The following is a 14009-nucleotide window of genomic DNA, read 5'->3' as shown; positions in this document are numbered from 1 at the left end:
AGGCAGATGAGAGTGATTTGAGCTATGACAAAAAATTAAATCTTGTGCCAAAGGTCGTCACAATGAATGTAACCAAAAGCTGGTGTTCAGAATGATTGACAGCTAAGCGCAAAATCTACCTGAAATACTTTTGTCTGAAAAACACCCGCGTCAGTCTCATAATCTGAAGGTCGTGAGTTCGATCCTCACACGGGGCAGCAGGCTCCTCTTTTCCGAAGAGATTTTGTCAAAAACTTAGAACTTTCCCTTTCAGTTCTAACACGTTTCTGATAAGTAAGGATTTGTGAACCCAAATGACAGATGGGACACATGGGTTGCTGTTTCTCTTGACCCGTTTGCTGTATAAAGAGGCAGATGAGAGTGATTTGAGCTGTTTGACAGCTAAGCGCAAAATCTACCTGAAATACTTTTGTCTGAAAAACACCCGTCAGTAGCGAGCGCGTCAGTCTCATATTCTGAAGTTCGTGAGTTCGATCCTCACACGGGGAAGCGGTCTCCTCTTTTCTGAAGAGATTCTGTCACCAAATTAGAACTTTCCCTTTCAGATTTAAAATGTTTCTGATAAGTAAGAATTTGCGAACCCAAATGACAGACAGGACACATGGGTTGTTGATTCTCTTGACACGTTTGCTGTAAAAGGGGCTAGTTGAGATTGATTTGAGCTATGAAACCAAATTAAATCTTGTGCCAAAGTTCATCACAACGAACGGACCAAAAGATGGCGTTCAGAATTTTCGACAGCTTAACGCAAATTCTACCTGAAATACTTTTGTCTGAAAAACACCTTTGTCTTTGAATGTTGGTGGCAGTACAGAAAAGTACATTCCCATACCGGGAGTTGAACCCGGGCCACCTGGGTGAGAACCAGGAATCCTAACCGCTAGACCATATGGGAAAAGTTGTGCTGTCTTATCAGTGACAATCTGAAAAAAAATAAGTTTTCTACTTGGCACAAGCAACTTCTGCAGTTCTATTTGCGCAGCTTGCCTCGTTAACACAGTTGTAAGCAAATCAGTCTCATAAGCTGAAAGATGAACGTTCGATTCTTAGACGGGGTACTGGTCCCTCGTTTTCTCAATCGATTCTGTCTCCATCTTGGCTACAGGGCCACAGATTTTTCCGATTCAGTACCAAAACATAACCAATTTAGTTCCTAAACTGTTTCCACGTACAAGGCATGGGGCAGCTTTTGAATGTGTGTACTAGTTCCAAAGGAGTGTCACTCCCATAGCAGGAAGTAAACCAGTCGGCCAGGGATACTAGGTCCTATCCACTTTTCCACGTGGGACAAGTTATACACTAAGCAGCAAGATAAATTAAAAAAAAAAAAAAAAAGAAGTTTTTGCTTTGATTAAATAGCTTTTACATCACAAAAGAAAAAAGTTGCCACATGAGCATGGTACTTAGCACGTCAGTTGGTAATCTGAAGTTCATGAGGTTTTTTCCTCACACGTGGAACTATTCTCCCCCCTTTTCTTGGGATATTGTGTCACCCACTCAGAACTTTCTCAATGAAACGTTTCCGATTCGAAAGGAAACAGGAGCCTTAGTGACAGAAAGAACACATGGATTGTTGCGTCCCTTGACGCTTTGGAGTAATAAGGTGTAGTTGAGAATGGTTTAAGCTATGAAACAAAATGAAATCTTGTGCTAAAGGTCAGTAAGAGCCACAAATACCCTGATGTTCAGCATTTTTGACTGCAAAGTAATAAATCTACCTGAAATATTATTGTCTGGAAAATACATTTCTGTCTTTGATTGTTGGCAGTAGTACAGTAAAAGGTGCGTTCCCATACCGGGAGTTGAACCCGGCCCGCCTGGGTGAGAACCAGGAATCCTAACCGCTAGACCATATGGGAAAAGATGTGCTGTCTTATCAGTGACAATCTGAAAAAAAATAAGTTTTCTACTTGGCACAAGCAACTTCTGCAGTTCTATTTGCGCAGCTTGCCTCGTTAACACAGTTGTAAGCAAATCAGTCTCATAAGCTGAAAGATGAACGTTCGATTGTTAGACGGGGTACTGGTCCCTCGTTTTCTCAATCGATTCTGTCTCCATCTTGGCTACAGGGCCACAGATTTTTCCGATTCAGTACCAAAACATAACCAATTTAGTTCCTAAACTGTTTCCACGTACAAGGCATGGGGCAGCTTTTGAATGTGTGTACTAGTTCCAAATGAGTGTCACTCCCATAGCAGGAAGTAAACCAGTCGACCAGGGATACTAGGTCCTATCCACTTTTCCACGTGGGACAAGTTATACACTAAGCAGCAAGATAAATTAAAAAAAAAAAAAAAAAAAAGAAGTTTTTGCTTTGATTAAATAGCTTTTACATCACAAAAGAAAAAAGTTGCCACATGAGCATGGTACTTAGCACGTCAGTTGGTAATCTGAAGTTCATGAGGTTTTTTCCTCACACGTGGAACTATTCTCCCCCCTTTTCTTGGGATATTGTGTCACCCACTCAGAACTTTCTCACTGAAACGTTTCCGATTCGAAAGGAAACAGGAGCCTTAGTGACAGAAAGAACACATGGATTGTTGCGTCCCTTGACGCTTTGGAGTAATAAGGTGTAGTTGAGAATGGTTTAAGCTATGAAACAAAATGAAATCTTGTGGTAAATGTCAGTAAGAGCCACAAATACCCTGATGTTCAGCATTTTTGACTGCAAAGTACAAAATCTACCTGAAATATTATTGTCTGGAAAATACATTTCTGTCTTTGATTGTTGGCAGTAGTACAGTAAAAGGTGCGTTCCCATACCGGGAGTCGAACGCGGGCCGCCTGGGTGAAAACCAGGAATCCTAACCGCTAGACCATATGGGAATGGATAGCTACACACTGAGGTATCTATTGAAAAAAATCAGCTCGGGGGCTTGCACAAGAAACGTCTGCAGATTGGCACGTGCATCTTGCCTCGTTAGCGCAGTAGGTAGCGCGTCGGTCTCATAATCTGAAGGTCGTGAGTTCGATCCTCACACGGGGCAGCAAGCTCCTCTTTTCCGAAGAGATTTTGTCAAAATCTTAGAACTTTCCCTTTCAGTTCTAACACGTTTCTGATAAGTAAGGATTTGTGAACCCAAATGACAGATGGGACACATGGGTTGCTGTTTCTCTTGACCCGTTTGCTGTATAAAGAGGCAGATGAGAGTGATTTGAGCTGTTTGACAGCTAAGCGCAAAATCTACCTGAAATACTTTTGTCTGAAAAACACCCGTCAGTAGCGAGCGCGTCAGTCTCATATTCTGAAGTTCGTGAGTTCGATCCTCACACGGGGAAGCGGTCTCCTCTTTTCTGAAGAGATTCTGTCACCAAATTAGAACTTTCCCTTTCAGATTTAAAATGTTTCTGATAAGTAAGAATTTGCGAACCCAAATGACAGACAGGACACATGGGTTGTTGATTCTCTTGACACGTTTGCTCTAAAAGGGGATAGTTGAGATTGATTTGAGCTATGAAACCAAATTAAATCTTGTGCCAAAGTTCATCACAACGAACGGACCAAAAGATGGCGTTCAGAATTTTCGACAGCTTAACGCAAATTCTACCTGAAATACTTTTGTCTGAAAAACACCTTTGTCTTTGAATGTTGGTGGCAGTACAGAAAAGTACATTCCCATACCGGGAGTTGAACCCGGGTCGCCTGGGTGAGAACCAGGAATCCTAACCGCTAGACCATATGGGAAAAGATGTGCTGTCTTATCAGTGACAATCTGAAAAAAAATAAGTTTTCTACTTGGCACAAGCAACTTCTGCAGTTCTATTTGCGCAGCTTGCCTCGTTAACACAGTTGTAAGCAAATCAGTCTCATAAGCTGAAAGATGAACGTTCGATTGTTAGACGGGGTACTGGTCCCTCGTTTTCTCAATCGATTCTGTCTCCATCTTGGCTACAGGGCCACAGATTTTTCCGATTCAGTACCAAAACATAACCAATTTAGTTCCTAAACTGTTTCCACGTACAAGGCACGGGGCAGCTTTCGAATGTGTGTACTAGTTCCAAAGGAGTGTCACTCCCATAGCAGGAAGTAAACCAGTCGACCAGGGATACTAGGTCCTATCCACTTTTCCACGTGGGACAAGTTATACACTAAGCAGCAAGATAAATTAAAAAAAAAAAAAAAAAAGAAGTTTTTGCTTTGATTAAATAGCTTTTACATCACAAAAGAAAAAAGTTGCCACATGAGCATGGTACTTAGCACGTCAGTTGGTAATCTGAAGTTCATGATGTTTTTTCCTCACACGGGGAACTATTCTCCTCCCTTTTCTTGGGATATTGTGTCACCCACTCAGAACTTTCTCACTGAAACGTTTCCGATTCGAAAGGAAACAGGAGCCTTAGTGACAGACAGAACACATGGATTGTTGCGTCCCTTGACGCTTTGGAGTAATAAGGTGTAGTTGAGAATGGTTTAAGCTATGAAACAAAATGAAATCTTGTGCTAAAGGTCAGTAAGAGCCACAAATACCCTGATGTTCAGCATTTTTGACTGCAAAGTACAAAATCTACCTGAAATATTATTGTCTGGAAAATACATTTCTGTCTTTGATTGTTGGCAGTAGTACAGTAAAAGGTGCGTTCCCATACCGGGAGTCGAACACGGGCCGCCTGGGTGAAAACCAGGAATCCTAACCGCTAGACCATATGGGAATGGATAGCTACACACTGAGGTATCTATTGAAAAAAATCAGCTCGGGGGCTTGCACAAGAAACGTCTGCAGATTGGCACGTGCATCTTGCCTCGTTAGCGCAGTAGGTAGCGCGTCAGTCTCATAATCTGAAGGTCGTGAGTTCGATACTCACACGGGGCAGCGGGCTCCTCTTTTCCGAAGAGATATTGTCAAAAACTTAGAACTTTCCCCTTCATTTCTAACACGTTTCTGATAAGTAAGGATTTGTGAACCCAAATGACACATGGGATGCTGGTTCTCTTGACCCGTTTGCTGTATAAAGAGGCAGATGAGAGTGATTTGAGCTATGACAAAAAATTAAATCTTGTGCCAAAGGTCGTCACAATGAATGTAACCAAAAGCTGGTGTTCAGAATGATTGACAGCTAAGCGCAAAATCTACCTGAAATACTTTTGTCTGAAAAACACCCGCGTCAGTCTCATAATCTGAAGGTCGTGAGTTCGATCCTCACACGGGGCAGCAGGCTCCTCTTTTCCGAAGAGATTTTGTCAAAAACTTAGAACTTTCCCTTTCAGTTCTAACACGTTTCTGATAAGTAAGGATTTGTGAACCCAAATGACAGATGGGACACATGGGTTGCTGTTTCTCTTGACCCGTTTGCTGTATAAAGAGGCAGATGAGAGTGATTTGAGCTGTTTGACAGCTAAGCGCAAAATCTACCTGAAATACTTTTGTCTGAAAAACACCCGTCAGTAGCGAGCGCGTCAGTCTCATATTCTGAAGTTCGTGAGTTCGATCCTCACACGGGGAAGCGGTCTCCTCTTTTCTGAAGAGATTCTGTCACCAAATTAGAACTTTCCCTTTCAGATTTAAAATGTTTCTGATAAGTAAGAATTTGCGAACCCAAATGACAGACAGGACACATGGGTTGTTGATTCTCTTGACACGTTTGCTGTAAAAGGGGCTAGTTGAGATTGATTTGAGCTATGAAACCAAATTAAATCTTGTGCCAAAGTTCATCACAACGAACGGACCAAAAGATGGCGTTCAGAATTTTCGACAGCTTAACGCAAATTCTACCTGAAATACTTTTGTCTGAAAAACACCTTTGTCTTTGAATGTTGGTGGCAGTACAGAAAAGTACATTCCCATACCGGGAGTTGAACCCGGGCCACCTGGGTGAGAACCAGGAATCCTAACCGCTAGACCATATGGGAAAAGTTGTGCTGTCTTATCAGTGACAATCTGAAAAAAAATAAGTTTTCTACTTGGCACAAGCAACTTCTGCAGTTCTATTTGCGCAGCTTGCCTCGTTAACACAGTTGTAAGCAAATCAGTCTCATAAGCTGAAAGATGAACATTCGATTCTTAGACGGGGTACTGGTCCCTCGTTTTCTCAATCGATTCTGTCTCCATCTTGGCTACAGGGCCACAGATTTTTCCGATTCAGTACCAAAACATAACCAATTTAGTTCCTAAACTGTTTCCACGTACAAGGCACGGGGCAGCTTTCGAATGTGTGTACTAGTTCCAAAGGAGTGTCACTCCCATAGCAGGAAGTAAACCAGTCGACCAGGGATACTAGGTCCTATCCACTTTTCCACGTGGGACAAGTTATACACTAAGCAGCAAGATAAATTAAAAAAAAAAAAAAAAAGAAGTTTTTGCTTTGATTAAATAGCTTTTACATCACAAAAGAAAAAAGTTGCCACATGAGCATGGTACTTAGCACGTCAGTTGGTAATCTGAAGTTCATGATGTTTTTTCCTCACACGGGGAACTATTCTCCTCCCTTTTCTTGGGATATTGTGTCACCCACTCAGAACTTTCTCACTGAAACGTTTCCGATTCGAAAGGAAACAGGAGCCTTAGTGACAGACAGAACACATGGATTGTTGCGTCCCTTGACGCTTTGGAGTAATAAGGTGTAGTTGAGAATGGTTTAAGCTATGAAACAAAATGAAATCTTGTGCTAAAGGTCAGTAAGAGCCACAAATACCCTGATGTTCAGCATTTTTGACTGCAAAGTACAAAATCTACCTGAAATATTATTGTCTGGAAAATACATTTCTGTCTTTGATTGTTGGCAGTAGTACAGTAAAAGGTGCGTTCCCATACCGGGAGTCGAACACGGGCCGCCTGGGTGAAAACCAGGAATCCTAACCGCTAGACCATATGGGAATGGATAGCTACACACTGAGGTATCTATTGAAAAAAATCAGCTCGGGGGCTTGCACAAGAAACGTCTGCAGATTGGCACGTGCATCTTGCCTCGTTAGCGCAGTAGGTAGCGCGTCAGTCTCATAATCTGAAGGTCGTGAGTTCGATACTCACACGGGGCAGCGGGCTCCTCTTTTCCGAAGAGATATTGTCAAAAACTTAGAACTTTCCCCTTCATTTCTAACACGTTTCTGATAAGTAAGGATTTGTGAACCCAAATGACACATGGGATGCTGGTTCTCTTGACCCGTTTGCTGTATAAAGAGGCAGATGAGAGTGATTTGAGCTATGACAAAAAATTAAATCTTGTGCCAAAGGTCGTCACAATGAATGTAACCAAAAGCTGGTGTTCAGAATGATTGACAGCTAAGCGCAAAATCTACCTGAAATACTTTTGTCTGAAAAACACCCGCGTCAGTCTCATAATCTGAAGGTCGTGAGTTCGATCCTCACACGGGGCAGCAGGCTCCTCTTTTCCGAAGAGATTTTGTCAAAAACTTAGAACTTTCCCTTTCAGTTCTAACACGTTTCTGATAAGTAAGGATTTGTGAACCCAAATGACAGATGGGACACATGGGTTGCTGTTTCTCTTGACCCGTTTGCTGTATAAAGAGGCAGATGAGAGTGATTTGAGCTGTTTGACAGCTAAGCGCAAAATCTACCTGAAATACTTTTGTCTGAAAAACACCCGTCAGTAGCGAGCACGTCAGTCTCATATTCTGAAGTTCGTGAGTTCGATCCTCACACGGGGAAGCGGTCTCCTCTTTTCTGAAGAGATTCTGTCACCAAATTAGAACTTTCCCTTTCAGATTTAAAATGTTTCTGATAAGTAAGAATTTGCGAACCCAAATGACAGACAGGACACATGGGTTGTTGATTCTCTTGACACGTTTGCTGTAAAAGGGGCTAGTTGAGATTGATTTGAGCTATGAAACCAAATTAAATCTTGTGCCAAAGTTCATCACAACGAACGGACCAAAAGATGGCGTTCAGAATTTTCGACAGCTTAACGCAAATTCTACCTGAAATACTTTTGTCTGAAAAACACCTTTGTCTTTGAATGTTGGTGGCAGTACAGAAAAGTACATTCCCATACCGGGAGTTGAACCCGGGCCACCTGGGTGAGAACCAGGAATCCTAACCGCTAGACCATATGGGAAAAGTTGTGCTGTCTTATCAGTGACAATCTGAAAAAAAATAAGTTTTCTACTTGGCACAAGCAACTTCTGCAGTTCTATTTGCGCAGCTTGCCTCGTTAACACAGTTGTAAGCAAATCAGTCTCATAAGCTGAAAGATGAACGTTCGATTCTTAGACGGGGTACTGGTCCCTCATTTTCTCAATCGATTCTGTCTCCATCTTGGCTACAGGGCCACAGATTTTTCCGATTCAGTACCAAAACATAACCAATTTAGTTCCTAAACTGTTTCCACGTACAAGGCATGGGGCAGCTTTTGAATGTGTGTACTAGTTCCAAAGGAGTGTCACTCCCATAGCAGGAAGTAAACCAGTCGGCCAGGGATACTAGGTCCTATCCACTTTTCCACGTGGGACAAGTTATACACTAAGCAGCAAGATAAATTAAAAAAAAAAAAAAAAAAAAAAAAAAAGAAGTTTTTGCTTTGATTAAATAGCTTTTACATCACAAAAGAAAAAAGTTGCCACATGAGCATGGTACTTAGCACGTCAGTTGGTAATCTGAAGTTCATGAGGTTTTTTCCTCACACGTGGAACTATTCTCCCCCCTTTTCTTGGGATATTGTGTCACCCACTCAGAACTTTCTCACTGAAACGTTTCCGATTCGAAAGGAAACAGCAGCCTTAGTGACAGAAAGAACACATGGATTGTTGCGTCCCTTGACGCTTTGGAGTAATAAGGTGTAGTTGAGAATGGTTTAAGCTATGAAACAAAATGAAATCTTGTGCTAAATGTCAGTAAGAGCCACAAATACCCTGATGTTCAGCATTTTTGACTGCAAAGTACAAAATCTACCTGAAATATTATTGTCTGGAAAATACATTTCTGTCTTTGATTGTTGGCAGTAGTACAGTAAAAGGTGCGTTCCCATACCGGGAGTCGAACGCGGGCCGCCTGGGTGAAAACCAGGAATCCTAACCGCTAGACCATATGGGAATGGATAGCTACACACTGAGGTATCTATTGAAAAAAATCAGCTCGGGGGCTTGCACAAGAAACGTCTGCAGATTGGCACGTGCATCTTGCCTCGTTAGCGCAGTAGGTAGCGCGTCAGTCTCATAATCTGAAGGTCGTGAGTTCGATCCTCACACGGGGCAGCAGGCTCCTCTTTTCCGAAGAGATTTTGTCAAAATCTTAGAACTTTCCCTTTCAGTTCTAACACGTTTCTGATAAGTAAGGATTTGTGAACCCAAATGACAGATGGGACACATGGGTTGCTGTTTCTCTTGACCCGTTTGCTGTATAAAGAGGCAGATGAGAGTGATTTGAGCTGTTTGACAGCTAAGCGCAAAATCTACCTGAAATACTTTTGTCTGAAAAACACCCGTCAGTAGCGAGCGCGTCAGTCTCATATTCTGAAGTTCGTGAGTTCGATCCTCACACGGGGAAGCGGTCTCCTCTTTTCTGAAGAGATTCTGTCACCAAATTAGAACTTTCCCTTTCAGATTTAAAATGTTTCTGATAAGTAAGAATTTGCGAACCCAAATGACAGACAGGACACATGGGTTGTTGATTCTCTTGACACGTTTGCTCTAAAAGGGGATAGTTGAGATTGATTTGAGCTATGAAACCAAATTAAATCTTGTGCCAAAGTTCATCACAACGAACGGACCAAAAGATGGCGTTCAGAATTTTCGACAGCTTAACGCAAATTCTACCTGAAATACTTTTGTCTGAAAAACACCTTTGTCTTTGAATGTTGGTGGCAGTACAGAAAAGTACATTCCCATACCGGGAGTTGAACCCGGGTCGCCTGGGTGAGAACCAGGAATCCTAACCGCTAGACCATATGGGAAAAGATGTGCTGTCTTATCAGTGACAATCTGAAAAAAAATAAGTTTTCTACTTGGCACAAGCAACTTCTGCAGTTCTATTTGCGCAGCTTGCCTCGTTAACACAGTTGTAAGCAAATCAGTCTCATAAGCTGAAAGATGAACGTTCGATTGTTAGACGGGGTACTGGTCCCTCGTTTTCTCAATCGATTCTGTCTCCATCTTGGCTACAGGGCCACAGATTTTTCCGATTCAGTACCAAAACATAACCAATTTAGTTCCTAAACTGTTTCCACGTACAAGGCACGGGGCAGCTTTCGAATGTGTGTACTAGTTCCAAAGGAGTGTCACTCCCATAGCAGGAAGTAAACCAGTCGACCAGGGATACTAGGTCCTATCCACTTTTCCACGTGGGACAAGTTATACACTAAGCAGCAAGATAAATTAAAAAAAAAAAAAAAAAAGAAGTTTTTGCTTTGATTAAATAGCTTTTACATCACAAAAGAAAAAAGTTGCCACATGAGCATGGTACTTAGCACGTCAGTTGGTAATCTGAAGTTCATGATGTTTTTTCCTCACACGGGGAACTATTCTCCTCCCTTTTCTTGGGATATTGTGTCACCCACTCAGAACTTTCTCACTGAAACGTTTCCGATTCGAAAGGAAACAGGAGCCTTAGTGACAGACAGAACACATGGATTGTTGCGTCCCTTGACGCTTTGGAGTAATAAGGTGTAGTTGAGAATGGTTTAAGCTATGAAACAAAATGAAATCTTGTGCTAAAGGTCAGTAAGAGCCACAAATACCCTGATGTTCAGCATTTTTGACTGCAAAGTACAAAATCTACCTGAAATATTATTGTCTGGAAAATACATTTCTGTCTTTGATTGTTGGCAGTAGTACAGTAAAAGGTGCGTTCCCATACCGGGAGTCGAACACGGGCCGCCTGGGTGAAAACCAGGAATCCTAACCGCTAGACCATATGGGAATGGATAGCTACACACTGAGGTATCTATTGAAAAAAATCAGCTCGGGGGCTTGCACAAGAAACGTCTGCAGATTGGCACGTGCATCTTGCCTCGTTAGCGCAGTAGGTAGCGCGTCAGTCTCATAATCTGAAGGTCGTGAGTTCGATACTCACACGGGGCAGCGGGCTCCTCTTTTCCGAAGAGATATTGTCAAAAACTTAGAACTTTCCCCTTCATTTCTAACACGTTTCTGATAAGTAAGGATTTGTGAACCCAAATGACACATGGGATGCTGGTTCTCTTGACCCGTTTGCTGTATAAAGAGGCAGATGAGAGTGATTTGAGCTATGACAAAAAATTAAATCTTGTGCCAAAGGTCGTCACAATGAATGTAACCAAAAGCTGGTGTTCAGAATGATTGACAGCTAAGCGCAAAATCTACCTGAAATACTTTTGTCTGAAAAACACCCGCGTCAGTCTCATAATCTGAAGGTCGTGAGTTCGATCCTCACACGGGGCAGCAGGCTCCTCTTTTCCGAAGAGATTTTGTCAAAAACTTAGAACTTTCCCTTTCAGTTCTAACACATTTCTGATAAGTAAGGATTTGTGAACCCAAATGACAGATGGGACACATGGGTTGCTGTTTCTCTTGACCCGTTTGCTGTATAAAGAGGCAGATGAGAGTGATTTGAGCTGTTTGACAGCTAAGCGCAAAATCTACCTGAAATACTTTTGTCTGAAAAACACCCGTCAGTAGCGAGCGCGTCAGTCTCATATTCTGAAGTTCGTGAGTTCGATCCTCACACGGGGAAGCGGTCTCCTCTTTTCTGAAGAGATTCTGTCACCAAATTAGAACTTTCCCTTTCAGATTTAAAATGTTTCTGATAAGTAAGAATTTGCGAACCCAAATGACAGACAGGACACATGGGTTGTTGATTCTCTTGACACGTTTGCTGTAAAAGGGGCTAGTTGAGATTGATTTGAGCTATGAAACCAAATTAAATCTTGTGCCAAAGTTCATCACAACGAACGGACCAAAAGATGGCGTTCAGAATTTTCGACAGCTTAACGCAAATTCTACCTGAAATACTTTTGTCTGAAAAACACCTTTGTCTTTGAATGTTGGTGGCAGTACAGAAAAGTACATTCCCATACCGGGAGTTGAACCCGGGCCACCTGGGTGAGAACCAGGAATCCTAACCGCTAGACCATATGGGAAAAGTTGTGCTGTCTTATCAGTGACAATCTGAAAAAAAATAAGTTTTCTACTTGGCACAAGCAACTTCTGCAGTTCTATTTGCGCAGCTTGCCTCGTTAACACAGTTGTAAGCAAATCAGTCTCATAAGCTGAAAGATGAACGTTCGATTCTTAGACGGGGTACTGGTCCCTCGTTTTCTCAATCGATTCTGTCTCCATCTTGGCTACAGGGCCACAGATTTTTCCGATTCAGTACCAAAACATAACCAATTTAGTTCCTAAACTGTTTCCACGTACAAGGCACGGGGCAGCTTTCGAATGTGTGTACTAGTTCCAAAGGAGTGTCACTCCCATAGCAGGAAGTAAACCAGTCGACCAGGGATACTAGGTCCTATCCACTTTTCCACGTGGGACAAGTTATACACTAAGCAGCAAGATAAATTAAAAAAAAAAAAAAAAAAGAAGTTTTTGCTTTGATTAAATAGCTTTTACATCACAAAAGAAAAAAGTTGCCACATGAGCATGGTACTTAGCACGTCAGTTGGTAATCTGAAGTTCATGATGTTTTTTCCTCACACGGGGAACTATTCTCCTCCCTTTTCTTGGGATATTGTGTCACCCACTCAGAACTTTCTCACTGAAACGTTTCCGATTCGAAAGGAAACAGGAGCCTTAGTGACAGACAGAACACATGGATTGTTGCGTCCCTTGACGCTTTGGAGTAATAAGGTGTAGTTGAGAATGGTTTAAGCTATGAAACAAAATGAAATCTTGTGCTAAAGGTCAGTAAGAGCCACAAATACCCTGATGTTCAGCATTTTTGACTGCAAAGTACAAAATCTACCTGAAATATTATTGTCTGGAAAATACATTTCTGTCTTTGATTGTTGGCAGTAGTACAGTAAGAGGTGCGTTCCCATACCGGGAGTCGAACACGGGCCGCCTGGGTGAAAACCAGGAATCCTAACCGCTAGACCATATGGGAATGGATAGCTACACACTGAGGTATCTATTGAAAAAAATCAGCTCGGGGGCTTGCACAAGAAACGTCTGCAGATTGGCACGTGCATCTTGCCTCGTTAGCGCAGTAGGTAGCGCGTCAGTCTCATAATCTGAAGGTCGTGAGTTCGATACTCACACGGGGCAGCGGGCTCCTCTTTTCCGAAGAGATATTGTCAAAAACTTAGAACTTTCCCCTTCATTTCTAACACGTTTCTGATAAGTAAGGATTTGTGAACCCAAATGACACATGGGATGCTGGTTCTCTTGACCCGTTTGCTGTATAAAGAGGCAGATGAGAGTGATTTGAGCTATGACAAAAAATTAAATCTTGTGCCAAAGGTCGTCACAATGAATGTAACCAAAAGCTGGTGTTCAGAATGATTGACAGCTAAGCGCAAAATCTACCTGAAATACTTTTGTCTGAAAAACACCCGCGTCAGTCTCATAATCTGAAGGTCGTGAGTTCGATCCTCACACGGGGCAGCAGGCTCCTCTTTTCCGAAGAGATTTTGTCAAAAACTTAGAACTTTCCCTTTCAGTTCTAACACGTTTCTGATAAGTAAGGATTTGTGAACCCAAATGACAGATGGGACACATGGGTTGCTGTTTCTCTTGACCCGTTTGCTGTATAAAGAGGCAGATGAGAGTGATTTGAGCTGTTTGACAGCTAAGCGCAAAATCTACCTGAAATACTTTTGTCTGAAAAACACCCGTCAGTAGCGAGCGCGTCAGTCTCATATTCTGAAGTTCGTGAGTTCGATCCTCACACGGGGAAGCGGTCTCCTCTTTTCTGAAGAGATTCTGTCACCAAATTAGAACTTTCCCTTTCAGATTTAAAATGTTTCTGATAAGTAAGAATTTGCGAACCCAAATGACAGACAGGACACATGGGTTGTTGATTCTCTTGACACGTTTGCTGTAAAAGGGGCTAGTTGAGATTGATTTGAGCTATGAAACCAAATTAAATCTTGTGCCAAAGTTCATCACAACGAACGGACCAAAAGATGGCGTTCAGAATTTT

General features: G+C 42.1%; 19 non-coding genes across 19 annotated transcripts; 6 read left to right on the top strand and 13 right to left on the bottom strand.

The window, feature by feature from the left end:
* Positions 1-823: 823 nt before the first annotated feature.
* Positions 824-895, bottom strand: TRNAE-CUC (transfer RNA glutamic acid (anticodon CUC)). The gene has a single exon. It is a non-coding gene; the product is annotated as a tRNA-Glu (tRNA).
* Positions 896-1787: 892 nt separating this feature from the next.
* Positions 1788-1859, bottom strand: TRNAE-CUC (transfer RNA glutamic acid (anticodon CUC)). Its single transcript has one exon. It is a non-coding gene; the product is annotated as a tRNA-Glu (tRNA).
* Positions 1860-2754: 895 nt separating this feature from the next.
* Positions 2755-2826, bottom strand: TRNAE-UUC (transfer RNA glutamic acid (anticodon UUC)). The gene has a single exon. It is a non-coding gene; the product is annotated as a tRNA-Glu (tRNA).
* Positions 2827-2914: 88 nt separating this feature from the next.
* TRNAM-CAU (transfer RNA methionine (anticodon CAU)) lies at positions 2915-2987 on the top strand. The gene has a single exon. It is a non-coding gene; the product is annotated as a tRNA-Met (tRNA).
* Positions 2988-3613: 626 nt separating this feature from the next.
* On the bottom strand, positions 3614-3685 carry TRNAE-CUC (transfer RNA glutamic acid (anticodon CUC)). The gene has a single exon. It is a non-coding gene; the product is annotated as a tRNA-Glu (tRNA).
* An 893-nt stretch (positions 3686-4578) lies between these two features.
* Positions 4579-4650, bottom strand: TRNAE-UUC (transfer RNA glutamic acid (anticodon UUC)). Its single transcript has one exon. It is a non-coding gene; the product is annotated as a tRNA-Glu (tRNA).
* Positions 4651-4738: 88 nt separating this feature from the next.
* Positions 4739-4811, top strand: TRNAM-CAU (transfer RNA methionine (anticodon CAU)). The gene has a single exon. It is a non-coding gene; the product is annotated as a tRNA-Met (tRNA).
* A 965-nt stretch (positions 4812-5776) lies between these two features.
* TRNAE-CUC (transfer RNA glutamic acid (anticodon CUC)) lies at positions 5777-5848 on the bottom strand. The gene has a single exon. It is a non-coding gene; the product is annotated as a tRNA-Glu (tRNA).
* Positions 5849-6740: 892 nt separating this feature from the next.
* On the bottom strand, positions 6741-6812 carry TRNAE-UUC (transfer RNA glutamic acid (anticodon UUC)). The gene has a single exon. It is a non-coding gene; the product is annotated as a tRNA-Glu (tRNA).
* Positions 6813-6900: 88 nt separating this feature from the next.
* On the top strand, positions 6901-6973 carry TRNAM-CAU (transfer RNA methionine (anticodon CAU)). Its single transcript has one exon. It is a non-coding gene; the product is annotated as a tRNA-Met (tRNA).
* A 965-nt stretch (positions 6974-7938) lies between these two features.
* TRNAE-CUC (transfer RNA glutamic acid (anticodon CUC)) lies at positions 7939-8010 on the bottom strand. Its single transcript has one exon. It is a non-coding gene; the product is annotated as a tRNA-Glu (tRNA).
* A 902-nt stretch (positions 8011-8912) lies between these two features.
* Positions 8913-8984, bottom strand: TRNAE-UUC (transfer RNA glutamic acid (anticodon UUC)). Its single transcript has one exon. It is a non-coding gene; the product is annotated as a tRNA-Glu (tRNA).
* An 88-nt stretch (positions 8985-9072) lies between these two features.
* Positions 9073-9145, top strand: TRNAM-CAU (transfer RNA methionine (anticodon CAU)). Its single transcript has one exon. It is a non-coding gene; the product is annotated as a tRNA-Met (tRNA).
* A 626-nt stretch (positions 9146-9771) lies between these two features.
* TRNAE-CUC (transfer RNA glutamic acid (anticodon CUC)) lies at positions 9772-9843 on the bottom strand. Its single transcript has one exon. It is a non-coding gene; the product is annotated as a tRNA-Glu (tRNA).
* An 893-nt stretch (positions 9844-10736) lies between these two features.
* On the bottom strand, positions 10737-10808 carry TRNAE-UUC (transfer RNA glutamic acid (anticodon UUC)). Its single transcript has one exon. It is a non-coding gene; the product is annotated as a tRNA-Glu (tRNA).
* Positions 10809-10896: 88 nt separating this feature from the next.
* Positions 10897-10969, top strand: TRNAM-CAU (transfer RNA methionine (anticodon CAU)). Its single transcript has one exon. It is a non-coding gene; the product is annotated as a tRNA-Met (tRNA).
* A 965-nt stretch (positions 10970-11934) lies between these two features.
* TRNAE-CUC (transfer RNA glutamic acid (anticodon CUC)) lies at positions 11935-12006 on the bottom strand. The gene has a single exon. It is a non-coding gene; the product is annotated as a tRNA-Glu (tRNA).
* An 893-nt stretch (positions 12007-12899) lies between these two features.
* On the bottom strand, positions 12900-12971 carry TRNAE-UUC (transfer RNA glutamic acid (anticodon UUC)). Its single transcript has one exon. It is a non-coding gene; the product is annotated as a tRNA-Glu (tRNA).
* Positions 12972-13059: 88 nt separating this feature from the next.
* TRNAM-CAU (transfer RNA methionine (anticodon CAU)) lies at positions 13060-13132 on the top strand. Its single transcript has one exon. It is a non-coding gene; the product is annotated as a tRNA-Met (tRNA).
* Positions 13133-14009: the final 877 nt, after the last annotated feature.

This window comes from Dendrobates tinctorius, unplaced genomic scaffold, assembly GCF_039654945.1.
Source record: "Dendrobates tinctorius isolate UK_male_01 unplaced genomic scaffold, ASM3965494v1 ptg000272l, whole genome shotgun sequence".
NCBI classification, from domain to species: domain Eukaryota; kingdom Metazoa; phylum Chordata; class Amphibia; order Anura; family Dendrobatidae; genus Dendrobates; species Dendrobates tinctorius.
Note: the sequence above shows the minus strand (reverse complement) of the source record. Positions and strands in the feature narration are given on the sequence as shown.